Consider the following 13609-nt stretch of genomic DNA (forward strand, 5'->3'; position numbering starts at 1 on the left):
GTAGGGTGTATAGAGGGACGCTTTGAATAGATTGGGGTGGAAAAGGAGCGTACATACCTAGGTTGGTCTCAGGTGACTTGGTGCTGCAGTGAGTTGTTTGTGGTAATAGTAGTATCATATTCAAGTAGTTTCAGACTCTTTTAAGGGTTGCTCGGAGAGGCATGCAGGATTATTTTTTTGGGGGGGGGGGGTGGGGGTCACAGTATTTCGAAGGGAGGGAGAGGTAGATAACACATGTCAGAGGTGACTTGGGTTTTAAGCCCTGCTCCCATTCTGTGCAAATGTCTGGATTTATTATCGCCTAAATCCCCTCATTTTGTGTTCAAGTAGACATGAAATTCCTTGCCATTTCACCTACATTCCAGAAGTATGAGTAGAAAGCGTCCAACCCCCCTTTATGTAGTGTTCGTACTTAAATAAAAAAAAAAAAGACATGAGTCAGCTTCATTAGAAAAGATATATGAAGCACTACTTTCATCATTCCCATCAGTCTTTTAAATATGCAACATGGTAAGGGTGGTCTCATCGCATAATTGATTAACTGGGCTTAATTTTAGTAAAACAACTTGTACCTTGAGATAAGTATATATATTTAGTGAAACATAATTGGCCTAATTATAGTATTAGAGAACCATAAACAAAACACGTTGATAAGAGCAGATTATGCCCTTTACTTTAAGACAATAATAAGATTAATGAGTTTAGAGTGACATTGAAAATGCTGGGAAAAGCTATAACGATGCTCTGAATAAAATTAAGATTATCTTAAGTCTTCCTTATTGCAGTTGTCCTAGATCAGTACAAGATCAAATAAGACAGGTAGAAAAAATTAATAAAACATGTCTTTAGTGTTAGGGCGCAGGTAAACATTGACTTGCATTTTGCATATCTCAGAAAGGTCTTTGCTTTGGGTGAAGCTCTTTGATATTTAGTTCTTAGTAATGGGTGTCTAAGTCGAAACATTAAATAATCCTAACTTCATATTCTTCAAAATGCCTTGGTATGCTGGTAGTGGAATAAATTTGTGGAATAGGAGGGGTATTTAACTTTTAAGGGTTTCTCAACTTCTTTTTAGTTTCAGTAAAAGTTATTTCTAGTTTTAGGCGATATTTTACTTGGAAATAAAATACAAAGTTGAATCCTCCTCCTTCAAGTGCATAGAGGGAAACAAACGAAGGAGAGTAAAAATCAAGAAAAAAAAAACGCAGGGGAATAAGCCAAATAAAGGCACACTTTAACAGAAAAGGCGCATTATGCACAAAACATTTAATGGCGTTTTGAAATGGAACCTAAGCAAAGAAAAAAAAACCGAGAAATTGCAATTTAATTAATTCTGCGACTGAGTCCAGTAAAAACAAATATGCAAAAACACAACTTGATAGTCAGCTCAGGGACGCACGCAGGGGGGGGGCTCGGGCCCGGCTCCCCCCCCCCCCGAAATCTCACGATTTTTTTTTTATTTTCCCATAATTTTCTGATTTTTCTCACAGAATAATGGGTTTGAATGATTTGGCCCCCCCCCGAAACAAATTCCTGCGTACGTGCCTGAGTCAGCTGCTTCTGGAAAGGGCTACACGCCTGGTTCCTTTCCTACCGTTCTCGTATATATTTGGGGGGAGGGGGACGGTTTCAACAGAATCGCCACCCACTTCCTTGTAATATATCCCTGTGTTTTTTCCCAGCTACCGAACATATGGCATGAATATCGAGGAAGGGGTCTTCCTTTCTCCTCCACCTGGCGTGTTTTTTACCTCCATGGATTTTCGCTTTTGCTCACGTGTTGTAGGTTGTTCTTGGCTCTTCCTTTTTCTAGTTCATGTAAAATGCCTCATATTGGTTTGATCAATTAGTTAAAGGTAATAAAAGAGAGAAGGGCATATTTCAAGTCTTAAAATTGAAATGCATAAAATTTAAGTATATGAATATATTATCTTTGTTTTTTCCCTCGTGAATAGAAATTTCTATTTACATACACGTATTACATGAAATGTATTTCTTTAAAACCGCAGACCGCGTCAAGTCAGATCAAAAAATAAGAAAACTATAAAGTGAAACCTAAATATACCACTTCCTTGATCTAATAGAAGACCAAGAGAAACATGAAATTAAGTGCTCCGGTATGACATGAACCATGATACAAATGTCACGCAATGCATGGAATTCATATCAAATATTCAAGCAGTCAATAGTGCTTCAATATTTATCGTACCATCTTACCAGCGTATCAACTCAGCACTTTAACTTCCCAGAGCAACAGCACATTAAACCCGCCGACTAGTGTATCAACTCAGTACAACAGCCTACCAGCGTAGCCAGCATATCACTTACCAGCGTTTAATCGCTGGTAATAATGGTACGCAGGGAGCAATGAGTGAAAGTAACTTCAGATGCTAAGGAATTGATAATCATATCAAATACTCATTATATCTTACCGGTCTATCATCTAGATGCAGGAATTTACCATTGTGTGGACTGACTGCAAATATTTACCAGCATAGTAACGCAGTGAATCAACTTACCAGTGTGTAAACTTCCAATGCATCAACCTGAAAATCACATACCAGCATAATGTATGAATTTGAAAACGTATCAACTTACCGCATCAAATACCTACAGTGGCGGATCCAGGTGGAGGGGGGTGCGTTCCCCCTAATGTTGTCTAAAGTAGTCTAATTTGCTTAATTAACGCAAATTTGGGTTAATTAAAATTGCTCCTATCGCGAGTTTAATGAATACCTAGGAACTCAGTATAGTGTAATTGGCTATTAGGGTAGTTCCAAAGGAAGATTAAAGACCTTAGAGTCTGATATAAGACCATTCTTTACAGCCAGAGTGAATTAAAATAAAAATTGTCCAGTTATTCTTTGCACTATTTGCACCAATATTCATTCCACCATTTTCTGGTTTTACCAATTGAAAATCTTCCTCTTTTTGTTCTCTGTTGAGAAATAGTTACCTCAGTCTTCAAATGAAACAAAAATTACAAAGCGCTCCTAAATTAAAGAACTCGTACGTTTTTGACTATTTGGACATTCCCCGCGGAGAATGCCGTGTCAAACTCAGACATGTTTGCTAGCCTAATCCATTTTCCATGCACTTTATCTTGCTATGATTTTAAAATGCAAATCATGAATAAAGAGGATACATTTATTGCTGGTTCACCTTCTTTAACTGTTTGCGTCTCGTTTGTTACAGCTGTAACATCCACATATTTGCATAACCAAACAAATTGTTCTTCAAAACGCTATGCTCAGAAAAAAACATAAACTCATGATATCTTGCGACACAATTGAGCTGTCCGCAAGCCCAACTTATAGCCAGTTCGATTCTAAAATTACATAAATTGCACGCGTCATCTTTTTATTTACCCAGTCTCAATATAATGGCAATAAACTATCTCCATATACATAGCCTATGTTCTGCCACTGCTACTAATCCCCTAATTCCAGTGCCAAACCGCCTGAACCCACCACCCTGCACAAGCTCCGCCTCCGCCTCCACCTCAATTTATTCAAAGCTTCACCTTTCACTCCTTGCCATAAAAATCCATTTTCCTTTAATCTTTTCTTATGACACCTTCCCCCCACATCTGATGACTGTTTGCTTTTCGTTTACACCCGTAGGATGCCCAAAAGGCGTTATATTGGGCCATCCGTAAAACATGGGCCCAAGAAACAGTTAAAGTAAAGTAACCGGACTCAAAAAAAAGAGTTGCGAGTGCTAGGTTACAGGTACAAAGTGTTGGAGCCATTTTTGGCAAACAAAAAATCTTTTAAATTTTCTTCTCAGTAAAAGGGTTCCTTGACATAATCTATTTATATATTTATTTCTAACCCGTCATACAATACAAAAGTACACAAAGACGGAGTATAGATAAAACAACAAAAAAAAGGAACATGAAAAAGAGAGAAAAAAATAAGAGACATCACAACTATGAGATCAATTTATAAAGAACATCCATCAAACAGTTCGTGGTAACGAACTGTAAGTAAGGAGCGACCCGTCTGAATAGTAACCGAAGCTCTAAAAAACGGAATTTTGATACCAATATATATATATATATATATATATATATATATATATATATATATATATATATATATATATATATATATATATATATATATATATATATATATATAGTCTTGTCACGTATGGATTGGTTTGTTATTCTCTGCTGCCAACGGATGTTGAGAATTCTTCTGAGACATGTGTTTCGAAAGCAAGTATTCTTCTCTCTTGTTCCTGGTTCAGGTGCCGGGTTTCGGCTGCGTAAAGCAGCACTGGCATACTATTGCTATTAAAGAGTCGTAGCTTTAGCCGTATAGAGAAGCTTTGGGACCGCCATACTTTACGTAATCTATTGAAGGCCCCATTGGCTTGGCCGATATATATATATATATATATATATATATATATATATATATATATATATATATATATATATATATATATATATATATATATATATATATATATATATATGTATATATCTATATATGTTCAGAGCCCTCAGTGCCAGGGTTGGAAGTTAAGCCCTGGGGGCAAATAAGGTTTATAAAGAAAGTTGTTGTATATGATTTATAGAATAGATTTTAGTCTTCCTCAAATACAATTTTTATTTACAAGATATTCTACGTATTCATGAGGTAGAAACTTTACAAGACACTGGCTTGACGCTGGTCTTCTTCATTACTCATCAACAGAATTAGAAATCAGATGAAAATGAAATGACTGTGACGTTTCAGAATCCTTGCTGAATAGTTAAAATATCTAAGAGCTATGTATTTACAAAATAATTAATAATAAAAACTAGTATTATTTATATTCCTCAAAAATTACTGTATACAAAACTTAGAATACATTATCAGTGTTAATAATTAATCTTTAAATACTAGTGCATGGAAAATCAACTACTTAAGTAAAAATACAGATGTATATTTGAAATACATTATATAAATGCAGTTGCTGCATTTGAATATTAACTTATCCACTCCTTGTGAACTGAGGCCGTTTCGCTTTTAAGTCACCATCATAGTCACTATCTGGCTTTACACCGAAAATAGTATTTCTGCGGTCACACTAGTCGCAGGAATTGACAATAACTTGCTGGAAAGTGCGGCGACGTAGGATATTTAATCGTGATTGTTTCTTTGGAACAGAAGAACGTTGCCGTCACCGTCGTTTTCGGTTTCTTCCTATGTCTTTAAAAGGATGAAGTAAAGTGCAACTTGATTCCTGATGGGTTCCAACTCTTCCCGATTCGCTTCTCGTTTTTAGACAGCCTCCTTGTTCTCTTTTTCAGCCTTCTTTTTTGGCAATGTTGCTTCAAACTAAAAAAAAAATTCCAAGAAAATCATTTTTTCACGCGACCTCTTTTCCACACCACCCAGGAGGTAGAGGTCAACGCGTTTTTTCATAGAGGTATCGCAATTAGCCCCTAATCCTCTGATTAATTTCCATTAAAAACAATTATGGAAAATTTCAAAAATTAGTTTTTAATGAAAATTAAATAAAACAAGTCCTTACTAAGCCAAATTTAATGAATGTATATTAAAAAAAAAAAAAATTAGTATGGTCCGCTAAGCCTCCTTTAGAGCCCGTGGTTTACATTTATAAAATTCACATTTATTGTGTATTATATTAAAAAAAAACTCTTTTCCATACCATCCAAGAGGTAGATACCAAACATAATCAATGTTTGATTATAAAAAAATTTGAAAATATATTTTTGAGAAGGACACTCCCCCACAACCCTCAGGGCAAGGGTTTTAAGTTATGCCCTGGGGGCATATAAGGTTTTTATAGAAGGCGTTGTCATAGAAACGTCAAAAAAGGCTAGTTCGATTGGAAATTCAAAGGGCTAGTTCCCTTTTTAATAGTCGAAAGTGATTTGAGGGCAACTAGCCCCCCCCACGCCCGTCCGTCCCCCAAACACAGCCAATCAAAATTTTGAGATAGCCATTTTGTTCAGCGTAGTTGATTTCCCCCACAATCCCCCACAACCCTCAGGGCAAGGGTTTTAAGTTAATCTCAGGGGGCATATAAGGTTTTTATAGAAGGCGTTGTTGTAGAAACTTCAAAAACAGCTCATTCGATTGGAAATTCAAAGCGCTAGTGCCCTTTTTAATAGTCGAAAGTGATTGAAGGGGAACTAGCCCCCCCACGCCCATAATTTCCCCAAACACATCCAATTAAATTTTGAGATAGCCATTTTGTTCAGCGTAGTTGATTTACAGATAGAAAATATGTTTTTGAGGAGGATACTCCGCCACAGCCCTCAGGGCAAGGGTTTTAAGTTATGCCCTGGGGGCATATAAGGTTTTATAGAAGGCGTTGCCGTAGAAACTTCAGAAAAGGGCTCATTCGATTTGAAATTCAAATTGCTAGTGCCCTTTTTAATTGTCGAAAGTGATTAGTAATATTTTGTGTTGTTGTTGTTGTTTGACCAGGGCACTTCGTATCGAAGGAGTTGTAGCAGGAATTTCGAAAGGGGCTCATTCGATTGAAAATAGAGAGGGCTGATGCCTTTTTTAATAGTCGAAAGTGATTGGAGGGCAACTAATCCCCCTCCCCCTCCCACCCTCCTATTTGTCCATTTTGTTTAAAAACTAAATGTTGCCTTAAGATTAAATCAAAATACAGTGTGATACTGCTAATTCCCAATAAGGCATATCACAAATATCCCAAGAACGACTGAGGGTGTTATGTTCAAACTTTCGAGGCTACTTCTGCTCTTAAAATTTAACCAAATCAAAATAGTGTAAGTGTATCCAAGCTATCAAAGAAAGTAAACAGATTTTTTGCGAATGGTATCAAGTTTTCCATTTTAGATCAACTAGAGGAGGTATGAAACTAGATTAAACAGTACTATTTGTGTCCAGATTTTTAAAAGGGTGTATGTTGTTAAAAATTGCTGAAATTTTTTCTAACCAAACTATAAAGTCTTAAAAAACGAAAAGATTTTAAGTATTATTTTCTTTTTACCTGAAAAGACTATGTCAATATAGAATGAACAGAAATTAATAAAAAAAAATTTTTTCCACAAAATAAGTTTTCGAAAGAAAAGTAAAGAACTCCATTAAACAAAAAATGAGCAAAAATTAAATCAAATAATCTACCAAGCTCGAAACTACCACAAATCAGAATCGATAAAAAATGAAACCCAAAACGAACAGAAATTACAATAAATAACCGAGTCAAGCTCAAAACGAGCAGAAATTAACGTAAATTGGGCCCAACACCCCTATGCCTTCCGAGGGCCTGAACATAATTTGCGCTTAACTGAAAAAATACAAATGAATGTGCATTATTAGTTTAATATACATATACTGATATTTCGTAATCAAAATGTTAAAATTATTTGATTTATTAAAGTTATAAAAGTAAAAACATTTATATTTTTTTTTAGTAAAGTGCAAATTATGTTCTGGCTTTGGGAAGGCATAGGGGTTTTGAGCCCAACTTATGTTAATTTTTGCTCGTTTTTGAGTTTGACTCGGTTCTGTTTGTTGTGGGATTCATTTATTTATCGATGCTGATTTGTGGTAGTTTCACGCTTAGTAGATTATTCAATTTTATTTTTGCTCATTTTTTGTTTAATGGAGTTCTTTACTTTTCTTTGAAAAACTTATTTTGTGGAAAAAGCTTTTAAAGTAATTCTATAAAATGATGTTTAATTCTATTCCACCTAGCACGCCACATATAAGTAATGACCTCGCTTGCTCTAGAACTAATAGATGGCTCTTACCGTCAGTAAAATTTGTTATTATTTTCTGTGTCAACCATCGGTGGAATTAGAATTAGTCTCTTAGAGAGAATTTTGGAAGGATAATCTTTTTTTAGAACAAAAATATACCCAAAATAAATCGGGATATTGTAGTAACTCAAAAATAAAATGGTAAAATGAACTTGGGAATTATGAAAAACCCTACATAATCAGGATTTTGGTTTCCTGAGGGGGGAGGGGAGTATTTGCAGCTGTCTGTTGGTCTTAGGGGGCTTTGTATTGCATTGAGTGGTTAGCACTAATAGTAGTAGTATTTGTCCTCTTATGCCATAAAACACTTCAAACGACGAAAGGTATCAACACCTAACAAGGTCGCCCTATTTGAATAAGCTCTAGAGCAAATTACAGAAAACACCAATTATATATCATATCCCCCCCTCCCGAGGATAAAAGACTATTTTTTGTCAGAAAATTTAATTATTATTCGGTAATGGGTACTGAAAATTCGAATATGGGACATTTTTTTAAACTAAAATAACTTCTACCAGGGCCGTATCCAGGATTTTTGTTCAGGGGGGGTTTTACTAATTGTTGACTTTTTTTTGGGGGAGGGGGGGGTTACTAATTTTTGACTCAGTTTTCGACTAATTTTACTGATTTTTACCTAGGTTTTACTAATTTTCGACTTATTTTCGAGTCGGTCAAAAAATTTCGGGGGGGGGGGGGCTTCAAACCGGGTAACCCCCCCTGGATACGGCCTTGACTTCTACATTTTTAAAAGCTCTGATTACTTCTTTGGGAGTGGTGTTCCCCTTAAAATCAGGCAAACTCTCTCACTTAAATTGTACTTAATACATATAATATACTTTTTTGGAAACCAGAATAAAACCTAGCGTTGTCACTATATCTTCTCCCCTAGGGACACCCGTTGGGGAGGGGACGGGAAGTGCAGGAAGACGATTTCTCCCTGAATTTCAAAAGCAACCTTCTTTTTGCACTTTCATTAAAAAAGGATGCTTCCCCTGATTTTGAAAGATGCCCATTGTGTATCTTCACTAAAGAAAAAAACACACCCCCCCCTAAATATTCTGTATTGGTGCCACTCATCACCCCCAATTCTTATCATTATTATCACTTTTCGTAAGCTTATAGGCTTGCGGAACGGGAACAAGTAGGCTATTAGTTTATAATAGCTGTCTACTATCGAACAAATATTGGAATATAGCACCTTACCCTTCCATGTCATTTTTTATTTTGTTATTAAAATGATTGTCTTTTAATAGGCACAAAATTGTTTTGGAAAATAGGTTCGGGTAGCACCCGCATAAAATTTCACAATTTTTCTAGATTTATCTTGAATCCCTATTAAATTCACCTTGCTTTGAATTCTTATATAAATTTCTTCCCCCTTCTCGCCACGAAAAAACTCGACACTTTTGTTATTTCTTAACTGGTCATTAGTAGAAGCCTTAACAACAGAAAATTGTTGTTAAGTATTCTGGAACATCTCTTTATTTTTTGTGCGTTCATTGTATTTTCTAACAGTTCAATGACTGGTATAGGATGAGTGCCAGATGCAAATTATAACTAATGATCATTATCTACTTTCATCAATTTCATCCAAAAATGGCAAATAGCAACAAACTCAACTGTTAAAATGTCCGATAGGGAACAACATTGTACCTCTTCCTGCATTTCTACTTGGCTAAGAATTGATCAGCTTTTTGGTATTTAAATCTTCCGCAACTGCTATATTTACTTCATACTCGTGAATTAATTGATTATATTCATGATGAATTAATAAATTAATTGTATTCATGACAAATTGGCTTTGAAGCACATCTATAGTCTTTGCAAGATCATTTTGACTTGGAAAACAAACTTACAATTACGAAGGGGGGGGAATAAAAACACAAACTAAATCTAAAATGCTCTTTAAGCATCCTCTCTGTCTAAGTCATTCATCTTAACCCTCCTTCCACAGAAGACCTTTTTTACCCTGTGCAACCTCTCATAATAGCATAGCTTAAGACTTTGTGTGACGTTTTATTATCCTAGGGAATAGGGAATTTTGTCAATAACGTAGACAGTACCAAGTAAACTCGAGCCCTGTATAGAGTTTTACCTTAAATACGCTTATGTGACGTTACAGAAGAGTTACCGTTGTAACAACAAAATAGAATTTCTGGATGACCAAATTATAACTTTTGAAAATAAATCATTAAACATTGCTTATAAAGCCTTTTATGCTTCATCAAGACTAGAATCTCCATCTCTATTCCACATTTTTGATTTTCGAATGTTTCGCTCATGATGATTATGATGGTTTATCGAATTTTACATTAGACTAGGGTAAAAGAAATGGCTTTAGTTTGAATGGTTGTTCTTAACGTAACGTAACTTAACTACTCCGCATAGAAAATTACATGCGTAGTGTGCAATTTACTCCAGTCAGATACATACGAAGGAGAAGAGGGGTTTAAAGCTTGGGAGACTTTTTAATCTTTGCCCCCTTTTAAAGAAATCTTGAAATTTTTACATCAAATGATTTTTTTTTACTTTAAATATCTTCCCCTAGAATAAATGATTGTCAAAGTGCCTGGCTAGGAACCTCTAAAAAAAATAATCTATGATATAGTTAAGGTAAAACTGAGGAAACATCCCTTTTAACTGGACTCGTAAATCTTGATTTTGAATAAGGTATCGCTACTATTTAGGCGATGTGTTTTTTTTTTTGGTGGCATCCAAACCGGAAAACAGCCCAAATAACAGTGCGTTAATAATAACATAGTAAGAACTAATTACACTGTATCCTTTTGGAAATAGAAAAAGCGAGCACCATATTTAGTCTGGTTGATTCCGTGATCTGTTTTCACATTTTCTTGTTGATCGCGTATCAGTTAAACAGAAGCGGCATTTAACATATGAATATTTATTTTGCAAATCATTCCTCCTAATAGTTCCTCAATACTATGAAATATTGATCGTGGGTGCCTATGTAACTCATTAACTGAGCTTTACGATATGCAAAACACCCTGAAATTACGTCTTAAAGATTTTTAGAGCAGTCAAAACTTACTATATTTAGGCAGCCAAGGCGGAGGGTAGCTGAGTTATCGTTTTAGATAAGTCAAGTCCGATAATTTTTTCTTGGTAAGAAAGAATCATACAACAATTCATACCATGGCTTATCTAGATCTGGAACCAATTTTGATGAAATTGGCTAGTGAGATTGGCAGCAGGACTGGGGAAATTTAAGCTGCATCCTCATTAGCATTCTGAAATTGTTTTAACCTTTATCAATGTTTGTATTAGATAATTTTGCATCGGCTAATTTGATAACGGCAAAAACAGTCGTAAAAAACCTGTATAAGAACTCCTCTTCGCAAAGCGTCAGAGGATGAAGAAGTGGAGAAAGATAGATATGGTCATTTGAACTACACGCACATGAATGAATATTTCAAAGGAGGGGACATTTAAGGGCAACTCATTAACTGAGCTTTACGATATGCAAAACACCCTGAAATTACGTCTTAAAGATTTTTAGAGTAGTCAATATAAATAGATATATATATATATATATATATATATATATATATATATATATATATATATATATATATATATATATATATATATATATATATATATATATATATATATATATATATATATATATATATATATATATATATATATATATATATATATATATATATATATATATATATATATATATATATATATATATATATATATATATATATATATATATATATATATATATATGTATATATATGTGTGTGTGTGTGAGTAAGAATTGTGTGTTTCAGTTCTCGAAAACAGCTCCATATTTTTTCGTAAAAATAGTTATCGTGGGATATTCTCGCATAAAAAAAAAGATCTAGATAGGTCAGAAGTAGTGTTGGGTGATATTTTGATTAATCGATATATCGATATTTTTACTTTGGATATTCGACATATCAATATCGATATTTCGGATCAGTTTTATGCTATCTCATGGATTTGCCGATGTTCAATAACACAAATGGTAAATTAAGGATATTTTGTATAGCTTTTTTTTCAAAATTTAAATAATATAAAATCAAACAATAAAAAACAAATTTCGATTAATAAATGAATATAGGCTAATAGAAATCCAGATTCGGAAAACACTCTTTCAGAAGCGACACTGGTAGCGGGCGCAGACATCAATTTCATTGCAACTTCGTACAGGTGTTTTTGGGACCCCATAGCACGAGACTTCCACCACTTGAGTGGACAAGTTTCTCTTGAAACTATTGGCTCCCTATTGACAGTTTGCAGAGCCATGCTATATTCGGCTGTTGTCGAAGCATGTCCTGCATTGACTATAAGGACTTCATCGTGTGAACCCCACAAACTGACTTGGCTCTGATATGACTGCATCGCAGGGACTGCGATGGTACTTGTATCTTCTGATCGAGATTCAGCAGCCAGCAAGGCCAAACCTATCTCGTTTGCAATTTCGCTCTCAACTCGTAGAAGATCCTCATGGGAAATATATATTTTCTTGAAACGCGGGTCAAGATATGTGGCAATTGTGACGGGTGTGACTTGACCAAGGCTTATAAGCGTACAATGTATTTTAGTCAGCAAAGGCTTTCGAAGCTCATCAGCCACATCTGAGAATCCACCAAAATTTACCTGAACAAGGTGGCGTCTCAAAATCTTAGACAAAGGTAGGACTTTCGAGATGGGGGATGGATTTTAGAAGAGAGCTCAATAGTTAATTCTTCAAAGGGTGTAAGCACCACAATCACGTTTGAAATTACACCCCACTCACTATCAGTGAATATGAGGTCCGCTTTACCGAGAAGCGGCAAGCGAACTTGTTACCAACTCTTTCAAATCTTGTAGACTACGCAACATAGTGAGAAGCGAATTCCATCTAGTGGTCATATCAGGCTTTATGTTTTTGGTGCAAACATTGTCAATAGAGATTTGAACCTGGCGAAACTCGTCGGTAGCTACAACTCTACGTCTGAAAAATCTGACAATATTTCTAGCCTTTTGGACGAGAGCCTTTATATATATATATATATATATATATATATATATATATATATATATATATATATATATATATATATATATATATATATATATATATATATATATATATATATACATATGTATATATATATATATATCTGATTTTCAGCATTATTAAACCAAACTCTTGGATAATTGTTGAAGATTTGACTGAATCTATTGAACAATGGTCCCAGGCTACAACAGTTTACTGCTCGCTCGCATCATAAAAAGATTTCCGTTACTCTGGTTCTTCAAACCTCTTTCACACGCGCAAATGTATGTGAAAACTTGCATCGAACTAACCTAACTGTATCGTCTGCAGAGTTGTTCGTAAGTATCGTTCACTAGTAACTCTCAATCAACATACATATCCTAGGTCCCACAAATGCCTACTGTCCACGTATAATCAGACAAATAATACCCCCTATGGCTACATCCAATTGGATCTTAATCAAAATACACCCGAGGATCTGCGTGTAGTCACAGATATTTTTGACAATGAAATTACAGTATATCTCCCCGTGATAAGTAAAAAAGGCTATTAGATGTCACCATGACACTGAAGAAACTATATGAAAATAGATATTTATTTTCAGTTCTAAGCACTTCGAAAACCCTCGCTTAGGAAAGCCATACTCAAACACGATGTTGAAAATGATTTCATTAATCTAATATATGAAATTTTTTTTAATTTGATCGAGGGTAATGTTCAACTGCCAGAACTAGTTAAGCAGCAGGCAAAGCAACATCGTTGCGTTGTACTTACATTGGCCTGTAAAAACAAAGGAAAGAATTTTAAAAGAA

The sequence above is a fragment of the Artemia sp. Qi Xiang Cuo genome, chromosome 11 (assembly GCF_049724085.1).
Source record: "Artemia sp. Qi Xiang Cuo chromosome 11, ASM4972408v1, whole genome shotgun sequence".
Classification (NCBI taxonomy): domain Eukaryota; kingdom Metazoa; phylum Arthropoda; class Branchiopoda; order Anostraca; family Artemiidae; genus Artemia; species Artemia sp. Qi Xiang Cuo.